Source organism: Leptidea sinapis, chromosome Z (genome assembly GCF_905404315.1).
Source record: "Leptidea sinapis chromosome Z, ilLepSina1.1, whole genome shotgun sequence".
NCBI lineage: Eukaryota > Metazoa > Arthropoda > Insecta > Lepidoptera > Pieridae > Leptidea > Leptidea sinapis.
This window is the reverse complement of record NC_066312.1, coordinates 4,561,749-4,582,460: the sequence shown is the minus strand read 5'-3', so window position 1 is coordinate 4,582,460 and position 20,712 is coordinate 4,561,749. Positions and strand designations below refer to the sequence as shown.

The 20,712-nt window shown below is 34.0% G+C and overlaps 1 non-coding gene across 1 annotated transcript; it reads left to right on the top strand.

Moving 5' to 3' along the window:
- Positions 1-2,539: 2,539 nt before the first annotated feature.
- LOC126979275 (U6 spliceosomal RNA) lies at positions 2,540-2,646 on the top strand. Its single transcript, XR_007732797.1, has one exon. It is a non-coding gene; the product is annotated as a U6 spliceosomal RNA (small nuclear RNA).
- The last annotated feature ends 18,066 nt before the right edge of the window (positions 2,647-20,712 follow it).

Sequence of the window (20,712 nt, the reverse complement as noted above, 5' to 3'; positions counted from 1 at the left end):
TATGTTACCAAAAGTAAATAGGTTTTAGAATATTGTCTGTTCGTCTTTGTTGGTAGTCTGGTTGTCTCTGGTGTATTTATTGTCTTTGATGCTCCCCGTATCATTTAATGTATGATTCATTCTCATTGGTTCACAAACAAATAAGTTAACTGATAGGAATATAAATTGTTTACAGACAGCGTATATTATTATCAGTCGTCAAAGTTTATTATATTTTAAACAGAGATGGGAAGTCTATCCGTCCTACTCTAGTCTACTCTTCACACACAGCTATACGTTATCACATCTCTTTATAACTCATGTGATCCTGGTACAAAGTGTAGCTAAACTTGCAACATTGTATGATTGTGTGGTTACTATATTTTAAGTGAAACAGTTGCACTGCGTGAGACGTACGGCGGCCGATAGGATAAGACAATCAGCGGATATAAAAAATAGGATAGCATTACGTGACTTATATATTATATTCTATACTTATGACTCGTGGTATAATATTATTATTACGGGGAAAATGCAGTCTCTCTGAAAATAATATTTAAAAGCGCTGCAGGAGAGGGCTATTCGCAACTCTTATAAATTAATTGTGTTGGTCAGGTATTATTTCAAAATGGATTAAGAGTTGTTTTCCCCTGTTATTTTCAGGCCTAATTGCCCACACGTATAGTTTGGATTGTTTGGATTTGGTACTGCCCATCAAACGGTCCGTTGGGCGAAAGTGAATTATTTTCCATTCGAAAACTGAATACACGAGAAGAATTTGAAATAGTTTACTTCGAGTGCATTTTTTTTCGATACTACTGAGTCATGAGTATGGTTCCTTTTAATATCTATTCGATACCGTGTCCCTCGTTCCATTAGTTTGGCTTGGGGCTAACTGTAAAGATTTTGGTAAATTCCTTAAGTGATTTGATCAAATCATGGAGTATGTTTAAAGACCAACACGGTTTTATCATTTCTCTAAAGAAATCTAGTGATTTGATCAAATGCCAGGGTTGGTTCCGTGAAGTGACGCCACTAGAAGAACTTAGGATGTAAAAGCGAGTGAAGCGAGCACCAGACTTGAGTCATACCCCTTCCACCCCTTCAACCCCTTCGTGTTTTTTTTTTAAATAATATGGGCCCCGCGTGGGGCTTCTACTTGGCCTTTAGAGAAACTTGTATCTGTTTTGAGGTAAGGTAACATTAATTTGATTTTCAAGAGAATGGTGCGTTACCTTTTCATGGGAGTGGGGGAGTGAGCCAGGGGACAGAGGACATCTCCTGTCTTCACACTTCTTTATCAATGGGTCCCAAACTTACTATCAGTGGGTCGCCAACTTTCTCGCCAATTGAAATAAAACTATCCTATCTCTTAAGTTGGATCAAACTGATCAGAGTGCAAAATTTGATTTAAATCGGTTCAGTGGTTTGGGCCTTCATCGCGGACGAACAACGTGACCTTGTGCATGAAATTTTTATAAGATATATAATAATATACCAGTCAGCTTATTTTTGCTTTGAAGCGCCATCTAGTATTATTTGTAAAAACTAGCTAGAGCTTGTATTACAATAACCCTAATTTACTATTAGTTTGTAATGTTGTTGCTAGATGGCAGTGACTCATAAATTATTTTTGTTTTTATGTACCATCCTACAATATAATTTGTGAAAACTGGCTAGATACTATGAATTATTGCAGCCAGTGCTTGTATTACAATAACCCTCATTTGCTATTTATTTATAATGTTTTTGCGAGATGGCAGTAAAAGTTAAAAGTCAATGAATTTAAAGGAGGATAATAATTATACTTGTTACCATCTTTTTACAATCTAATATATATTTTAAATATATAAATATATTATATTACAATAAAATAAGTTCGTATTTTATTTTCTTTCACAAAAACTCGAACACATACTATTCACATGACATAATACGAATAGTTGCATTAGATAGATCATAATCATTAATGTATAAGAAAATCAGGAAAGTTATTTTGTGGTTAAACCTTAGCAGAAAACAACAAAGGTGTAAAATATGTTTTAACAATGATGTTAAATAATAAAGATGGTTATTAGTGAACTTAGTTCCAATAATTGTAAATTTTAAATTAAAAAAAATATTACAAATTTTATAATATTATAAGGATTAGGTGGTTACTTAAGAGGACTGGACTTTTACTGGAGAAAATGAATAAATCTCCCTTCGAAACAATAATTTTAATGTAAGCATAGTGCTTTTGGAAGACATTTGAAACTTTATCATACAGAAAGTGCTGTAAACAAATTGTAGTGGTTTTAACGTTAGTCGTGACGCTAGATGGCGCTTTTAAGAAAAAATTGCTCATATTTAGTTAAAACGACCAAAATTGTTATAATGTATGCCAAACATTAGTTTTAAATATGAAACTCTGTGTTAAATATGTATAATTGTTTCTAAAATGTAAAGTATAATGCAAGTATAGAAGCGTATATGGACAGAAACATAATGAATTCTGAATCGCGCTTACGAAGTTTATTAGTATGATAAGTATATATACTTTACTCACTTCAGTAACAGTGTACTAGCTTCGGCAGTACATATACTAAAATTGGAACGATACAGAGAAGATTAGCATGGCCCCTGCGCAAGGATGACACGCAAAATCGTGAAGCGTTCCACATTTTTTTGACTGTTTTCAAAAACCTTCAAATTTATTTGAAATAATATTATTTTGAAGCATATCTACTACGTTTTTTTTTCGAGAGGAGTAAAATACATTTACGTATTGAAGACCCCGAAACGGGGCCCATATGTCGGGTTCGGGTGTAAACACCCCCTACCGACTAAAAACCTCCTCTGTGCTGATAGCCCTGAAGGCTTTTACAGCGAAGCCGGGCGGGGGCCTTGGAGGCCGAAAATGGAGCTCACAGGCGCGGGGCGTCTCGGAAGGAGACTCGAACCTCGGACCGCCTGCTCACTAGGCTGGATGGAGAGAAGATCACTAACAATCTAATATATCTGTTAGTCCAGTGGACTCTAGGTTTGACGAGACTTCGCAGTCGTCGGCGAGTGCGGTGATATATGTGTGAGTGTATATAAGTGTGTGACTATTTGTGTGTAGTGTTATTGTAGGTGTGTGATTTGTGATGTGAGTGTGAGTGGTGTTAAACGATTACAAGACGAGGACTCTACTACTATATTTAAATAGAGATGCATGTCAGTATAATATGGAGTGGGAGACTAGCCCGCTGGTCACTTGTTAGGTTTACTACGTTCAAAATATCGACATTATATGACTGTTATGAAGATGTTCTTTAAATAGTGCTGTATTCTGTTATTTTATCAACATTTTTGTATTGTTTGCTAAACAAGCGTGATAATGTCACTACTACCGTCATAATTATATACTTAGTTAACTTTATAGGACTGTTCGTATTCCATATTTTGTAATCTTAGATTAGGGATTGATCTCCGCTGCGCTCAAACTAGATAACGCACTATAAAAGTACAATCGATTTTTTATTACGGCAAATATTAGATGCTGGTGTGCGTGGCATCTTGACACTCAATGGCATCTTTCAAATTTTGTAACTTATATACCTACCGCTTCGTGTTATTTTACATTGAAATTAATAAAATACTGAATACTTACTGATGATATGTGATCCCAGTGTCTTTCTTATGTCTTATAGTATTATTGCACAAAGTTTTATTACGCAACCCAGCATTTTAATTTCAATTATAGGTAAAGTTTAACAGAACATGTGGCACGTCAATGTCACACATTGTTCGAGACTGGCTCGAGTAAGTCTACTTGGGCGTAGTATTAGTTGCCGCACTTTGCGACTACGCCTACGGTATCTAGTTTGAGCGCATCGGAGTCCGATCATACTTAGGGGGTGGCGAGGAAAATCGCCCGGCCGCGGCGCCTTGCTCTTGCATTGGCCCAGCGAAAACCCAAGCAAATTAAAAAAATATGGATTTTTTAACTACTTTATTTTTATTTTATTTTATTTTATTTAGGACAACAAACAATCATACAAACAGTGTTACTTATAACTAATTGTTCAAATAGTTAAGTTTTATTTGTACAGTCAACCAACGACCCTAATAATAGTGGGGTCATGAACAATCTTATATAATATTAATAAACTAAGCTATTTATAAACTAAGTACTTAACTATTACCCATATCATCGTATCACCGCTCTTCGAGAACAATTTTCTTAAAGCTGCTCCTAGTATCGGAATACTGGGTCTCGAAATCTCGAGCGATTGCCAATTCCGTGGCCATCTGGAGGGCAAAGCCAAAATGGCTTCGAAGAAGCTGGGCGTCATCAATAGAGCACGGCAATACTTCAAGCCGGCCCACATTCTAGCGCTCTACAAAGCGCAGGTCTGGCCACACATGGAGTATTGCTGTCATCTCTGGTCTGGCGCACCCCAGTATCTGCTCGATCCATTTGACCGCGTGCAACGTAGAGCAGCTCGAATTGTCGGGGACTCAGTGCTCTGTGAACGGCTGGATCTCTTGGCGTTGCGTAGAGACGTCGCTTCATTGTGTGTCTTCTACCGCATTTATCACGGGGAGTGTTCCGAAGAGCTGTTTAACCTGATTCCTGCCGCCGAATTCCACCTTCGCACGTCACGCCACAAGTTAGGATTTCATCCCCACCATATGGATGTGTGGCGGTGCTCCATAATGCGGTTTTCAAGGAGCTTTCTCCCTCGTACTGCTGTACTCGTACGGTGTTTCCGGGACAATACGACATGGGTACCTTCAAAAAAAGCGCGTACACCTTCCTTAAAGGCCGGCAACGCTCTTGTGATTCCTCTGGTGTTGCAAGAGAATGTGGGCGGCGGTGATCACTTAACACCGGGTGACCCGTACTTTCGTTTGTCCTCCTATTCCATAAAAAAAAAATAAAAAATAAATATACTAAGTTCACGACATGTTTCCTGAAAACTAAAACTACTTATATTGTTTTTAATTAAAACTTCTGATTTTGTTCCTTGATTGAGCTTATTAAGGTTTATAACATTTTAAAAATAAACAATTTTAAAGTAACTATTTAAAGTATTGAGTGAGCTGGAAAAGTGCATATTATAGTATGTGAAGTCCTTCTAGACCACAATGTTGAATTTGCAAAATGTTGGATTATTATGATGTTTTTTAGTTTAGTACATTAATTATAAGTTTTTGTGTATCATCGTAGCTTAAAACTTTTAACGATTCAAATATTACTTTTTTACAACTGCGTTTAGTCTTATCTATAGAACTCCTATTTTGTTTGTATAATTTACTGTAAAAGTGAGGCCCCAGAAAGTAATATGTTCTTCGAGCAAAGGAAGAAAACTCTCTTGGACTATCCCATATTAGCGCCCTATGAGAAATTCGTGCCTTTTTTTGCAGTTTTGTGGAATTTAAGTAATGTAGAGGAGATAAATAGTTGTCTTATTCGTAGATGGTTTAGGTTGTCAGATTAACAAATGAATTGAAATGTTTTTTCTAGGTACCTACCTAACTACTAGCTATTTGTGATAAAGTGATGATTTGTCATCCTGTTCATAATTTACTGTTCGCTTAGGATGAAATTAAACATAATTTGAAGTAAAAATATAAAATTAAATGACGCCTTCTGAAAAAAATAGGTTTATGAAAAAATATAAGATTATAGAACTTCCAATTGGTGTTATTTGGCTTTTGACTTATGTTTTTCGATTTTCTTTAGTTTCCTCTATTTCGACATGTCCTACTAGTTAAGATTGTATATTGCGTGAATTCAACATTTTTGATATTCAACTTTTTACGATTAAGCACAACATTTTGGGATTCAATATTTTATTATATATTTTCCAAATTCAACATTGTCGTCCAGAAGGAATAAATTGACTGAAGTTTACTTCACTATCGAAATAGTCTTGAGAATTATTGCTACCACACCTGTTTCAGTTGAGTATGCGGATAGGAGTGTTTCGAGGATTAAAATTATTCAAGCATATTTGATGAATTTGATTAGATATATTAGATCGGCTTTCAGCCCTTGCTATACTTGAAAGAATCAAATTTTAAATATTTGTATAATTTAAGCATTTCTCCTCAAATATGACAACTTGTTAGTTTTACTACGTTGAAAATATCGACATGTTATGAAGATGTTCTTTAAATAGTTCTATATTCTGTTATTTTATCAACTTTTTTGTATTGTTTTTTTCTAAAACTAATATACAAGCGTGATAATGTCACTACTACCGTCATAATTATATACTTAGTTAACTTTATAGGAGTGTTCGTATTTCATATTTTGTAATCTTAGATTAAGGATTGGTCTCCGCTGCGCTCTAACTAGATAACGCACTATAAAAGTACAATAGCTTTATTATTACGGCAAATATTAGATGCTGGTGCGCGTGGCATCTTGACACTCAATGACATCATTCAAATTTTGTAACTTATATACCTCCCGCTCGTGTTATTTTACATTGAAATTAATAAAATACTTAATACTTACTGATGATATCTGATCCCAGTGTCTTTCTTATTTCTTGTAGTATTATTGTACAAAGTTTTATTACGCAACCCAGCATTTTAATTTCAATTATAAGTAAAGTTTAACAGAACATGTGGCACGTCAATGTCACACATTGTTCGAGACTGGCTCGAGTAAGTCGACTTGGGCGTAATATTAGTACAACTTCCTAAACCAAACAACCAGAGCTACTGTCGCATCACATACTTTTAAAGAAGGACAAAGACCTCCTGGAGTCTCTCAATGGATAAGGCCGCCTCTGAAGTAATGTAGTAATAATTAATAAGCACCATGTACTTAGACTATTAAATATTCTTTGACAATGTACAAATTTTTGTATTGCAAGAAAGGAACGGAAGAGTATTAACGGAGAGAACGGAGAGATTCTATACCAATAGTTGGTTTATTTTGCCATAGCAATCTTCCTCGAAATAAGATTCATATAATATGTAGGGAACGGGAGTGAGAACGGGAACCGGAACTGGAATAGGACATAAAGTAATCTTCAATTCCAAACTTGCTTATTATTTTTAAAACCCTTTATTTTACTCCAAAAGTTTAAAAACTTTAGCTTTGTATTTCTTTATTTGATTTAAATGTTATTTCTAAAGTAGGAACTACAACTCTTATCTTACGATAAAATAAATTAAAAAAATGGGGCAAAACATAAACTATTTCAAACTTTATGAAGCTTACCTGTGGTCGTATGTTAGTTGTTTAACATTTATTTCAAAAACACTAAAAAAGAAAAATTTCAATTCATAGAATATCAATCGTTGGATAAGATTAAGACGCGTCAGACAATTTTTTATATATTTATTATTCAAACAAGACAAATCTTATAATTATTAATCTTATTTACAATGCTACGACTACATAAAATTTAAACTATCATTACGTGGGAGCGTACCAAGAATACTGGCAGCATTACCGTGTTGGATAGCAGATATATAGCTGACCGATATAGCTGCCAGCGCTTGGGTTTCCAGTAGCCTTATTGAGGCGCGAATATAGTTTTGAACATTCTCCGCGCCTCTGGGCCCCACGGGTCTTGTGTCTCGACACCAAACGGCACAAAGATGTATGACTCACTGAGACCAACAGCAACTAATTTTTTATATTTAATATAATTTTCTAACTTCATATTTAATATAAGGTAGTTACAATATGTTTAAGCACAGTAGACATATTATGTCATTATAAGAATGTTTATTTTCACATTGATAAAGTCTAACTTCGAACCATCGCGTCGCGGTGTCACAAGTAAGTTCACGAAAACACGGAAGGAATCGTTGTAACAATAAAGATCAATATTGGTACGATCAATCTCCGAAAGAACCCTATGTTGAAACGATTTTGTTATAATCTTAATGAGTGTGTGTGACGTTTGTATGAAGGTAAGTATCACTGAGTAGGGATGGATACATAGCAAGTAGGTACTTACTTAATTTATTTAAGATGATATAAGTGATTTCGGAATAGAAATTAGCAACTAAAACTATTTTCTATTCCGTGGTGGTTGTGACCATCAAAGCGGTCAAATCGCCTAGACAAATGTACCAGGAGAACATGAATCCATAGGAGATACATTGTGCTTAGTAGTATCAAGGCGACAATGTTGCAGCCACACACACGGTCACAACTATCGTAGTAGATAGTAGTAACTAGTGACGTCACTACTTACAAGTCGCACACCTAGATACTTAATGAGCAAATGTATTTGATGATGCCTATTCATGTTATAATATATAGTAAGACAGCTGTAATTTGAACAGTGTATATATGTCTTGTATATGTAATAATTACAAAGAATATTATATTAAACTTACGAATTTTTGGGAATTGTTTATGTGATGAAGCAGTTAGTGGGAACATCTCTTTCTGGAGCACACCAAAGCCCAATGGACTGCAGCACAATGATATTAGCATAAAATATCCCTTATTTTTATCCCATATTATTAATTTTACAAAAAAAGTCGCTTGCAGGATTCTAATCTTTACTTGTATTCTATTATTCTAACCAGAAAGTTAATAATAATTGTAAAAGTTGATTGGACCAGTATTCAACATGCAAACATCATTGCATTGAACCAGTATCACCCAGACTTTTATATCCATGAGTTTTAATTATCAACTTCATTAGAATATAGAATATTGACGGATTATTGCAAATTTTAATAAGAGCTTTAATAAATATTCTTTCTGTAATTCCATCGTAACTATAATATGGTATTTTTTCGTAGCGCGTTTAGCGACTAGCGATTTTGTGGAAAATATAGCGTATACTATATTAGTTATCCAATTACTAGCCATTAATAATTTGCAATAGCTAGTGCTAAATAAGCTCTAGTAGAGATTTGAAGTAGGTACGTACATACAGTTATACTGAACAAAAATGGTCTGTGGTTTAAATACTCTAGATTCTAGAATTTAGAAAGTATTTGGTTTGCTTTTTAAAACTGATAGGAGTTGGGTGATGAGACCCCAATTATAACGATACCATTCTTATTAAAAGGTATTATATTTTTCCAGAAATTATAAAAGTGACAAGAAAATATGACATGTAACTTCTACCCGTGACGTTGAATTTTAATTTCGGCATAAAATGAACCATGTATCTTTTCTATACACTTAAAAATTCGTGCAAAACTTCAGGTTGAATGAATTTCATGGGTTATCAAACATCATTAGGATTAGAATATTATATCTTCTAACAACGACGACGACGAGAACATGGATCATTCGGAGATATGCCTACTAATAAAATAAATATGAATGTAAGCTTGTTTGTTACGCATTTACGCCGGAGCTACAGATACGAATTTGATGAAATTTGATACGACGATAGACTAGAACTTGGGGCTATGTCCTTTACATAGGCTACATTTTAACCTGGAAAAATACATAGTTCCCGTGGGATTGAGTGAAAAATGGAAATAACCGTCGATTCTATACCAATAGTAGGTTTATTTTGCGATAGCAATATTCCTCGAAATAAGATTCATATAATATGTATGACATAAAGTAATCTTCAATTCCAAACTTGCTTATTATTTTTAAAACCCTTTATCTACGTGGACGAAGTCGCAGGCATCAGCTAGTATTCTATAAAAAGTGTCGTCAATATTGCAGCCAGAACAGAAATTTAAAAGTGTTTTTAAGTATCACTGTTAGTCTGTCAGTCCGTCTGTCAACGCTCTGTATCTTATAAGCCGCTGTACTAAGACAGCCCAAATTAACACAGTATATATATTACTGTTGCCGGTATCCAACAAATAATAAAATTATCTGTCTTTTCGGATGTTACAGAATTTAATTTTCTTTCTTTATTGTTATAGCGCCTGTATCTGGTGTCGCTTGTCGACTGTTTATCATGGAAATAAATACGGATTTATATTCACGGACTGACGAAAGTACCTTTAAATAAGGCCAGTTAAACTCAAATACCTACCCAAAATTGGTGCTAGCTCTCCTACTATAATTTAATTATAAAATACATTATAATATCGAACCAACACAACATTTTTCAAATGCGTAGACAAATTAGTCTAAAAGGAACTACTTACCTTACCATTACAAATTTTAGCTTAAATGTCTACTTTTATAACAGGCTTTTTTATGTTTGTTATTCAGAACTTTCGACTGGGTGAACGGATTTTGATGATTCCTTTTTTTGTTTGAAAGCTGAACTGCTTCCCGATCTGACAATGGCGTCCATGAGAAAACCGTAAACGTCTAAAATTAACATTAAGTATGTGCGCGACAAATGGACGAATAACTCAATATCACTCCAACGGATTAACGATTATTCTTTTTTATTGGAAAGGATGTAATTTAAGGATAGTTTGATAAGAGTTTGGTGAGTTTCTGACTATGGGATCCATGACAAAGTAACAGAATTAAAAATCAATAGAATACATATTCTATCTTATAAAGTCCTAGTAATCCAATGCAGAATACATGCATCTGAAATTTGCCTGTGTTTTTTTTATCTCGATGAACAAAAAACAAGTATAATAAAACATCTCTCTAAATAGATGTCCGCAGAAGCCGGAACAAACAGACATACATAAGGTTCAGGTGCCGTATTAGTACCCATTATTATATTAAAGTATAAAAATACAAAATTAATGCTATATTATATATGATATTCTCAGGCCCCAACATAATGTAGTTGCATCAGATTTTTTTACTAACAGAACAATTTAATACAATATATATCTTAAGCTGAAGAGTGTCATCTATGCATACTAATCGGAAGCTCCTGGACATACATAATATGAAACACAACTATAATTGTGGAATCGTAACAAAACTGACCCAGTTCATGTATGATGTCACCCATAGATGTCTCTTTTTGAAACACTCCATGGAAAACTTAATTTTATTTCTCTTAACTTTTTGTGATGATTCTACCAAAATAGGATACAATTTCGCCCGCTCCTAAGAAGCTTAGTCTTTGTACTGTTTTAACTCATGTGGAACAAGTCGGAGTTGTCGATTAATATTTATGTTGCTTGTGTGTATCTCCAACACATACGTGATTGTATTTCCATCTCTTTCATAAGGTGTTTCGTTTAGTGATTACAGTTCTGGCTCTTATATTTTATGCGGTCCTAGTAACTGAACATCGTAATTTCATTCATGATCCTGTTTAATTGAGTCGCGCAAGTTCTACCTTGATCACAAGGATTATACGCAAGTTTATAAAGAAAGTTTTATGTTAGGTCACGTTTAATGATAGAATCACTTTTAAATAATTATTCTTCTTATTCACAAACACTCCACAAGTGCAGTATGAGAATGTGTTGTTCTCTATTCGACACGTACTGAGAACGTGTCCTTCCGAATATCTTGTACACTGTACTGTTACGGGTGGTGACTCTGTAAGTTACTAGTTTGATTAGGAGGTGATGTCAAGTTCCTGAAATGTATTTAACTGGTTATATATTTCACGCGTTTCATACTGGCTTGCAAGTACCTAACCACACTTTATAACATACTTTTCATCCATTTCAATAGGTCCAATTCACGCGATAATTAGCATACATTCCATTTCAGCCGGAAGACGTCCACTGCTGGTCTAAGGCCACTCCCAAAGATCACCATGACGATCAGTCCTGCACTGTCCCCATCCAACCTTCTCCGGCAATCTTGACCAGACGGTCCATCTTTTGGGCCTACCAGCACTATGCCTTCAGGTACGTGGCTGCCATTCGAGGACTGCACTGCCTCAACGGCCATCTGTCCGTCGAGCTGTGCCCTGCCCACTACCACTTCAGTTTAGCAACCATTTAGCATACGTAACCATTACCAACAACAACAACATTTTTCTATCCTTACCAGAATCTCATAGTTAAAAAAATAGTGATATACATGTGAATTGCGATGTTAGATTTAATCCATCCATTGAATTATAATTCAATAAATTGGTACTCATTGTGACGATGATACTGAAAAATAAATAATAGTTTAAAAACGACTCTTAAAATGTAGATAATAAGTTATAAATACGGAGACTCTTATATTAATTAGACTATAGCGTCTTTAATTTACTTATATATAACTTATGATTAAGAGAAAATATTAATAAATTTGTTAGATACCAAAATTAACTCCGTGAGTTGTTTAATGTAGTTAATCGTGAATTATTCCTTCATAAATGTATATTCCAATGTCCGAATCCCACCACCGGACATCGTTGATAAGTTTGAGAACATATCGTGATACACAGACACTAGGTTATCTATAAACAGATATTATTAATTATTGACTTAACTTGAACAAATAATTCTGATTTCGACACACGAAATCACACACAAAAGATTACTATTTCAATACTGTTTATAAAAGGAACTAGAGAGCGGAACCATGATAATCGGGTGCGATTGGTCCTTATTTGTGTGCGAAACTCCCTAAAAACACTAAAAAGTCGTTAAAATTAAACGTGAATATCATGAATCTCGAGATGTGTTACGTGTGAGTACTGATTGTCAGTGTGTGTGTGGATGCAATATCGTTCTGTATAAATTGATATTAGCAAGTAAAATACATCTTCTACTAGTCTACGAGTCATGTTCTCCTGGTACACTTGCGGATATTTCGTCAATACGAAACCGTTGCGTATATTTTCTATCTATTACGCAGTATACAAAAAGCTGACAATATCTTAAAGCCCTGTTGGCATTTTCTCTACCTTGGATAAAAAAGATACTTTTAATATGATTATATTAGTGTTATAATATATATTATGATGACTATATTATCATTATTACAGCTGTTCTTGCTTTACAAAAGTACGTAAAGATAGACAGGCAACATTTGCTTAAATGGTAGAGTTCGTGTCAGTCATACTTCACATAAAAATGTAATTACAGTCCGAATCTAGATTTGACATTTTCTGTAGCAATGAAATATTTCAATATTGGCTCAGCTCCACTTATTTTTATTTGTAATATATTAAGAAGGTGCATATTTTAAATACCAGGAACTAATTAATATATGAATGTGTTTTGTCAATCTACATCTATGTTGTTGAGCTGTATATTCTCTTGTGCAGTTTAGTGATAAATAAACGTTTTACAGTGACATCAAGTCTATAATTTTCAAATTTCTGTCTGCCTGTTAAATCGACTAGAAGATAACGTGACTGGCTATAGATATAATACCCCCTTATTCATAATAGTCTGCTAACTTAAAGCATTGCTAATTCTCACTCTGTCTTCTTCTATTGACCTAAGTCAGAATGAAAAAAAAACACTCCTAAGCGGCTGTTTAATGTTAGCGGACCATTATGAATAAGGGGGTTACGATATAGGTATATGATATAGGCTACCTATACACATATATGATGACTCTACCAGCGACATCGACCGTTTAATACCTATCGTAATCGTTCAGAATTCTTAATAAATATAATAATCGGCGATATAATGTTTGTGCCCTTTTCTACCCTTAAGGTACATTTAAAATTTCATGATTGGTGTGTGGTAAGAACATGTGATTTGATTGAGTTTCAATGATCAGACTTTATTATGTGACATTTGTAAGTGGGTACCAGCGTCGGGGTATCAGCTAGTAATATATAAAATTATAGAACAATAGTCTCTATTTTTATACATATAATTTAATAGAATATTTTGGAATGACGCAAACAATAAATACTATGGAGATAAGAAACACAAATAATAAATAAATAATTACAATCATAATATACGAGAAATTTGTTTCGTTACATTTATTTAATTTTTAAAATACTTTTTACTTAGACATGATTTATACTTACTTTCTTTTTAATAGTTGTAGACCAGAGTTGTGCGCACCTGTAAGAAGGCCATTTTGTTAATAATGTTTCATAATATTATCATTACACATACATAAATAAATCGTACATAAGTAATGTAAAATTCAAAAAAGTTTGGGAAAAGTAAAAAGTACGATATATGGACGATGGAGGTATGCAGGTTGCCCACTAGTTCGTCAGGTACTATATATATATTTGAGGTTGTTATTGTGAAACTAAGTATGTGTCTTTGTCATTTGCACCAGTGAACTCATAAGTTACCGACTGAAACATCTATATTCTAGGCGTGCTCATTTAAAATCAACTCATACTAGTGCATGCACCCAAACTACCCTCCTCCCACAATCAATATTTGCTGCACCTAGTGCTATCGAGTTATGCATTCCTAGTACTAAAACTCGAACTTTTAGAAGTTTTAGCTGAAAATATTTAACTTTGTGAGTAGTTAAGGATTTTTATTAGTTGTATGTAGCGTTGCGTAGCCAAACGCAAGTATTTTGACCGATTGATGGTTTTTGCCAACACACAACATCAAAGCCTCTTTTAGAAAATGCCACTACTTATACAAAGATATTGTTGATAGATTAGAAACCAGTGTTTATTAGTTTTATTTTTTTAATGCCTTAATTTAACACTTCAATTATAAGTTATTGGTTAAGTTGTTAGGAGGTTCAGGTTACTTTGCTGTTACCGCCAAGTAGTACTTACTGTGTGCAACACTCTGTTTCAGTTTCAGGCTGGCGTTTATGTTTATAAAATGTAAATAATTATTGAAATAATCCCAGGAAATGTACAAAAGAATGTGTTACGAAATTCATAATATAACATAAATTATTGATAAATGATACCACAGACTGGGAATGGAGTGAACGCCCTCAGGCAATTTAATTATAAATTTTTCTGTACGATACTATAAATGTATCTAAATTAAGAAAAAAAAGCCCTCTGAGTTTCATGCGCCCGTTGCTCTCAGATCTGAGGCATACTTTTTCGAATTGATGGTAGTTTCTGACGTTCAATAAGTGATTTTAAATCGTATTTTGAATTAAAAATATTTGAATATGATTCATAACGTATTTCTTATAATTACTACGTCGTTCGTGTACATATTTTTACATCTTGGGTTACATTATTGGACTTTTACTAGGGATAATTTTATTGAAAATGTAATGTACCCTATATCAGCCCGGGAGAATGTAGCTTCCCAACAGTGAAAGAATAATTCAAATCGGTTCAGTAGTTGCGGAGCCTATTCAATACAAACAAACAATTAATTTTCACTAAACAAATGGGACTTGGCAGTATAAATTCTATTGATAGACTTGACACACATATTACTTATTAACCAACATGGCAAGCTCAATAAAAGCTTATAAAAAAGAAAATCAAATTAAATAAGAATTGCTTCCTTTTTTGAGGTAATTAGGTTGAAATTTTGAAGACTAGTTTGGATAAATAAAGAGTTACTATTAATTGTAACTACTTTGTATATTTTTTTAAATAGAAGCAAGCTGTGAACAGGAAAAAATTCGTAGTTAACAAAAATGTTTTTAAAACATATTAGTTATGCATCTGCGAAGCGCACCTGTCACCTAGAGCTGGTATAAATCGCTCTAGCTATGTATGCACGGAGAACTATCTTGCACATACGAAAATATTTTCATTTAAAATACCTATTGTGTGTTCATCCTATATTGAGGCTAGTTCTTTCACCTCCACTGATTTATAGGTCCCTGGTTTCTCAAACGATTTCAAATTTATTTGCTTGCCGTATTCAAGCGTGAAAAAAAAAATCAAATCCAATCGTAGGTGCACTGTACTGGAACTTAAAATAGTTTCAAATACAGATTTATTATAACTTTATCAATGGCAGCCTTTACGAGTACTGTTAAATAGTACTGATAAATCTATTTTTATGTAAGCTACTGCCTCGTCTGTGATAGTATTACCACAAATAGTCTTACTTAGCAGTGGTCAGTGTATTGGCATTATTCAAAGAGCGCGTAATACAGTTTTCTGCCAGTAGTTTTTTATTCGCTTTCTTAAAATAGTTAAAACTTTAATTTCCGTATTCTCTTGAATCACTTTGTTTATATTAAAAATAATTAGTAATTAGATGAAATCATCAATATTGAGTGGAGGTGAGTTTCAAGCCATCTCTTCTCTGAAGTGTTGGTAAATGGTACAATGTATAACTTTAAGATTTGTAAGTACAATATTTGTGACGTACTAAAAAAATATCTATTACTAGTATTCTGTACTAGAAAGATATTTTGAATTACAATTGATAATCGGTTCAGTTGAGGCGTGCCAGCGTAACAAACAAACACATTTGCATTTCTAATAAATGTGATTGTTAGAAGTTTAACCCCCTTATTCATAATGGTCCGCTAACTTTAAACAGCCGCTTAGGAGTGTTTTTTCTCATTCTGACTTAGGTCAATAGAAGAAGACAGAGTGAGAATAAGTTAGCAGACTATTATGAATAAGGGGGTATTTGTTAATCGGAAAGTTATCGTGAGTTGTGCTGTGATTTTGGTTTTTTGGTGACCTTTGATTATTTTCAGTTATGTCGTGTTTCTATTATTATTACTTCGTTCATATTACTTATCTGCGTAATACAAGATTGAAGAAGGAGGTTTTTCATCAAGTAATTACGAGGAATTTGAAGTAGGCATTTGTAAAAACTATGTAGTGACTTAAAGACTTCGGGTTTAAGTGAAAAAAGGGAAGGAAACACCAGTTACATTAACGGAATACCGATTATAATATTATTAATAACTTACCAATAGAAAGGACTTTGAACCTTTATTTATCAAAAATGTATTGGATCCTCAAAATGTTCTGGACACCTTTCTTTGTCTAACAAGTAGTAACTAAAGGAAGTTTCCAATTTGCACTCTATTATATCCTTACCTTTTACGGACAAACACCAAAATTAGTAGCGGAACAAACATCTGAAAATAAATGTCAGCTCATTCGGTGTGTTATGAAATCGCAAACTCTTTTTACGACCGCTAGAAATTTCCATTCGCTTTTAGAGCAACTACCATCCGACAGTGAGTGTGAAGTTATAAATTTTAATAGAAATGAGAAATTGAATTCACGGACTTCACGCAGCCTAAGAAATGGAATAAAATTATGACAAAGTATGTATACTGAAGGTTATGCAAGATGCATGTATGTGCGGTTCCGCAGTTACACGAAGGCTTCAGGGCTAGAGAAATGTAAAATTGATCTTATGTGTCTGGCAACTGGTCCAAAATGTTGACACGGGCACTGTGTGGAACTAATTACCTTGTTTACTTTATTACTCACTTGTCAGCGATTAATATTTATAAACTTTTTATAATGTCTCGAAAATTTAAAAAGATTAACGACAAATGTCGCTAAGTGCTTACTGTATCAGTAAATATGATCATAACATTAAACTTGTATTAACTACTAACAACATGAAAATACTACACGCAAAAATAATCAATACGGTACCTACTCGGTACAAGAAACATTGGCATATTGGCATGTATGATTTTAATTTATTTACTCTCGTCTCTCAGTGATCACTTGATCATAAATTAGCAATTAAACTAAATCAATGTTATCCCTATTCATCTAAATTAGCATTAGTTAAGTTATAATCAGCGGTGAAAGAACCACAGTAAAGTCGTTCCACTTTCTAGTTTCTCATAAAACAATGTTTTTATTAAATAACATTATTAACCCCCAGCGCCAACCGAATCCACACGACTATTTCTAAATTATTATAATAAATAATACGTCAAAGCTGCAGTATAAACACTAATTATCACTCGAGCGAAATCTGACTCGACTCGAGTCTATTGAGGCAATCTACTAAAATAACAATAATAAAAACTTACATAAAAAACATTATTGACATTACGATTCTACACATAACAAATCAGATTTATGTAATTTTAAAGAGTCTCTGATAGGCAGGCCTACAGTTACTCTACAAAAATAAAATTACTACGTGAACCGTTGTCATCCGACTTAAGTATAAATACTTACTGACAGTGCTGATAAAAAAAATGGTATTTATTCGGTCACAAGTGAACTTATATAGCGTGTTCTTAGTCTTAATATAACTGAACAACAACAGAATGCAGCGCTATCTGTTGGCATGTATGAAGCTATCATTTTAATTTATCACTCCAATTATTATTGTCAATGACGCATTATCTCTACATTTATTCACTCGTCCAAAGTTTATTCTTATACAAAACATTATTAATTTTATAATTCTAATTACTAGTATAATAGTTCCTACCTAGTGAGCATTATAAAGTCTAGCACGTGGTAGAAATTTTCTTAAAAACCGCTCTGGTGAGGAGCTCCACGAACCAGATGGAGACGTTGATGTTTAATTTAGTGGCGTGTGCTGCGAAGATGGAATCAGTGACAGGAATGAGGTCAAACAGCTCTACGGAACACTCCCCTTGATAAATGCGGTAGAAGAAACAATGAAGCGACGTCTCTACGCAATGCAAACTGATCCAGCCGTTCACATGCACTGGGTCCCCGACAATTCCAGCTGCTCTGCATTGCACGCGTTCAAATGGATCGAGCTGATACTGGGGTGCACCAGACCAGAGATGACAGAAATACTCCATATGTGGCCACACCTGCGCTTTTCAGAGCGCTTCAATGTCACCTACTCACAATTAAAATCCTAGGAACATGTTTAATATTCAGTTTATTACAAGATGTACGAAGTAAGACTCCGCCATCTCGATATTTAAAAGAGGATTGCCATCTCGTTATTGTCGAACTTGCACGGGCTACAGAAAATCAATCGATTCCGTGAATATAAATAAAATTTCATGGACGGATTCTGAATTAGTTTCGTTCATTGAAAAGGTAATTGTTTTATCGATAAAGGATTACGTTCCTAGTATATAAAGAAGTAACGGCATACGTAACATTAACATAATAACAATGTTGCCAGTCGTGTGTATCGTTTTATTCGCAGCGGTCTCTCTAAGTGGAGCCAATCCTGTCAACGTAGAAGAGGCAGCTCTACTTGATAACGGTATTTCTGTTAACCGACTGGCGAGAGACTATAATGAAGTTGACTCTTCAGAGGAAATCAAGCAATTCGAGCTAAGATCCATGCCGACAACCAAACAAACAACACGTCGTCCCGGGGGATTTATAGCAACCAAAGGATAACGAGCTGGAACAAGAGCAGGCTTCGAACTTCTACGTGGCAGTTATACAAATAAAAATCCAAAAAAAGGTTCAGTACAAATTCGTTGGTTTTATTTTATCTAATATTCAATATTATGTTACTTATGACTTGGGGAGGTCAGCTCAAAGCGGACATATGGGGCCGAGCGACCACATATTTTTTCGGTATTTTACATGATAGCGTAACGTTCTGTCGGTGAAACAACCCTGCCGGTCCGCGTCGGACAGTCTTTTGGTAGCGGTGGGATCGAGGACTTTGCTGCAGTAACGAAAAAAAACAATATTGTGCAAAAAATACAAGATAAGTTTAGCCTGTTATGAACGACCTCTTTATATTTAAATGCTTTTACTACACATTTATTTTTATCTATTTGGCTTTTTTTCACTGTGAAAGTAGTTCATTTTTAAAACAAAATGGTTGAAAAAGGCAAAACAGAATCGGTCACAAAAGGAAATTAGCAGGTTGGATGATGATTCTTTATCTGCAACGACCATGGAGGATCCGTCTGGTAGGTAATAATAAACATTATCAGTAGACCATTTAGTAATAGATGGGAAATTTTCAAGAGTTGGCATTGTCTTCTTCGGTTATCGAGCAATTTATGAATGACCAATATACCATGTTGACTTTTTCTTAAAGCATACACGTTTCACAACTACCACCTAATAGACCTACGCCTATTGTCGTGTTAAGTACACTTGAAATGGTCAGAGTAATTACTCTTAATAAGGTGGGTAAAGTGATACCAACTGTTACGAGAACTTCGCCAGTTACAAACTCCTTGCTAGACAATACTGTCTTAGGCTCAAATATTTGTTACATAAGCTCCATAATATATTACTTAAAGCACGGCAAGATCCACCTGTAGAGGATTGGATTCACTGTGGTTGTGGTGTATTACCAACAAAATAAATAGTGATTTATTTTTTAATTTTGGGATGACCCTTTTCCCCTTGGCCGCTTTAGGCGACCACTTCCGCTATCCGGTTTTTGACAATGTTTTGGTAATTAACATATCATATTCTTATTTTTAAATTTGCGCGAATGTGACCTGCACAAATTATATATTCAATCAATTTTCCACATATTAGTACAAAATCCTCTACAAAAATCTAAAGTTAAAAAGTATGTGTGTGTAACCTTTACGCTTTTAGTAAAACTTAATAATAATTAACTTTGGGAATAATGAACAGATACATAAATATATTAAATTATATATACATTAAATGAAGCCATGTTACCAACTAAGCACTCACGTATTACTGAAGACCTAGGAGCATTGTTAGATTTTTTTCTCGGAAACGCTGACGATATAACTACATCTTTGATAAAAGTTGACATTTTCTCTACCTAAAAAGAAAAAATCCCTTTTTTAATATATATAATATTATTTTTTCAAGTGAGATTTTATTAATTTTATAAAGAATGATATAATGTTATATTTTGATATTATTATTCATCAGAATATAAACACTTACACTTTTTACAGGTCAGCTCATTATCAGGTTATTGATTTTCTCTTTTATTCTTATTTATTATTGAATGAGTAAAATGTTGCTGGGATTTGGCCATTTTATTTGACTGATTATTATTTTCATTAAAAATTACGATAAACATACTTAGTTACTACAACTGAAGGCCTGATCAAAACGTGACGAATGTAACTGACGCAGAACGTCTAAACAATATATTAAATAGTGTTGAGGGTTA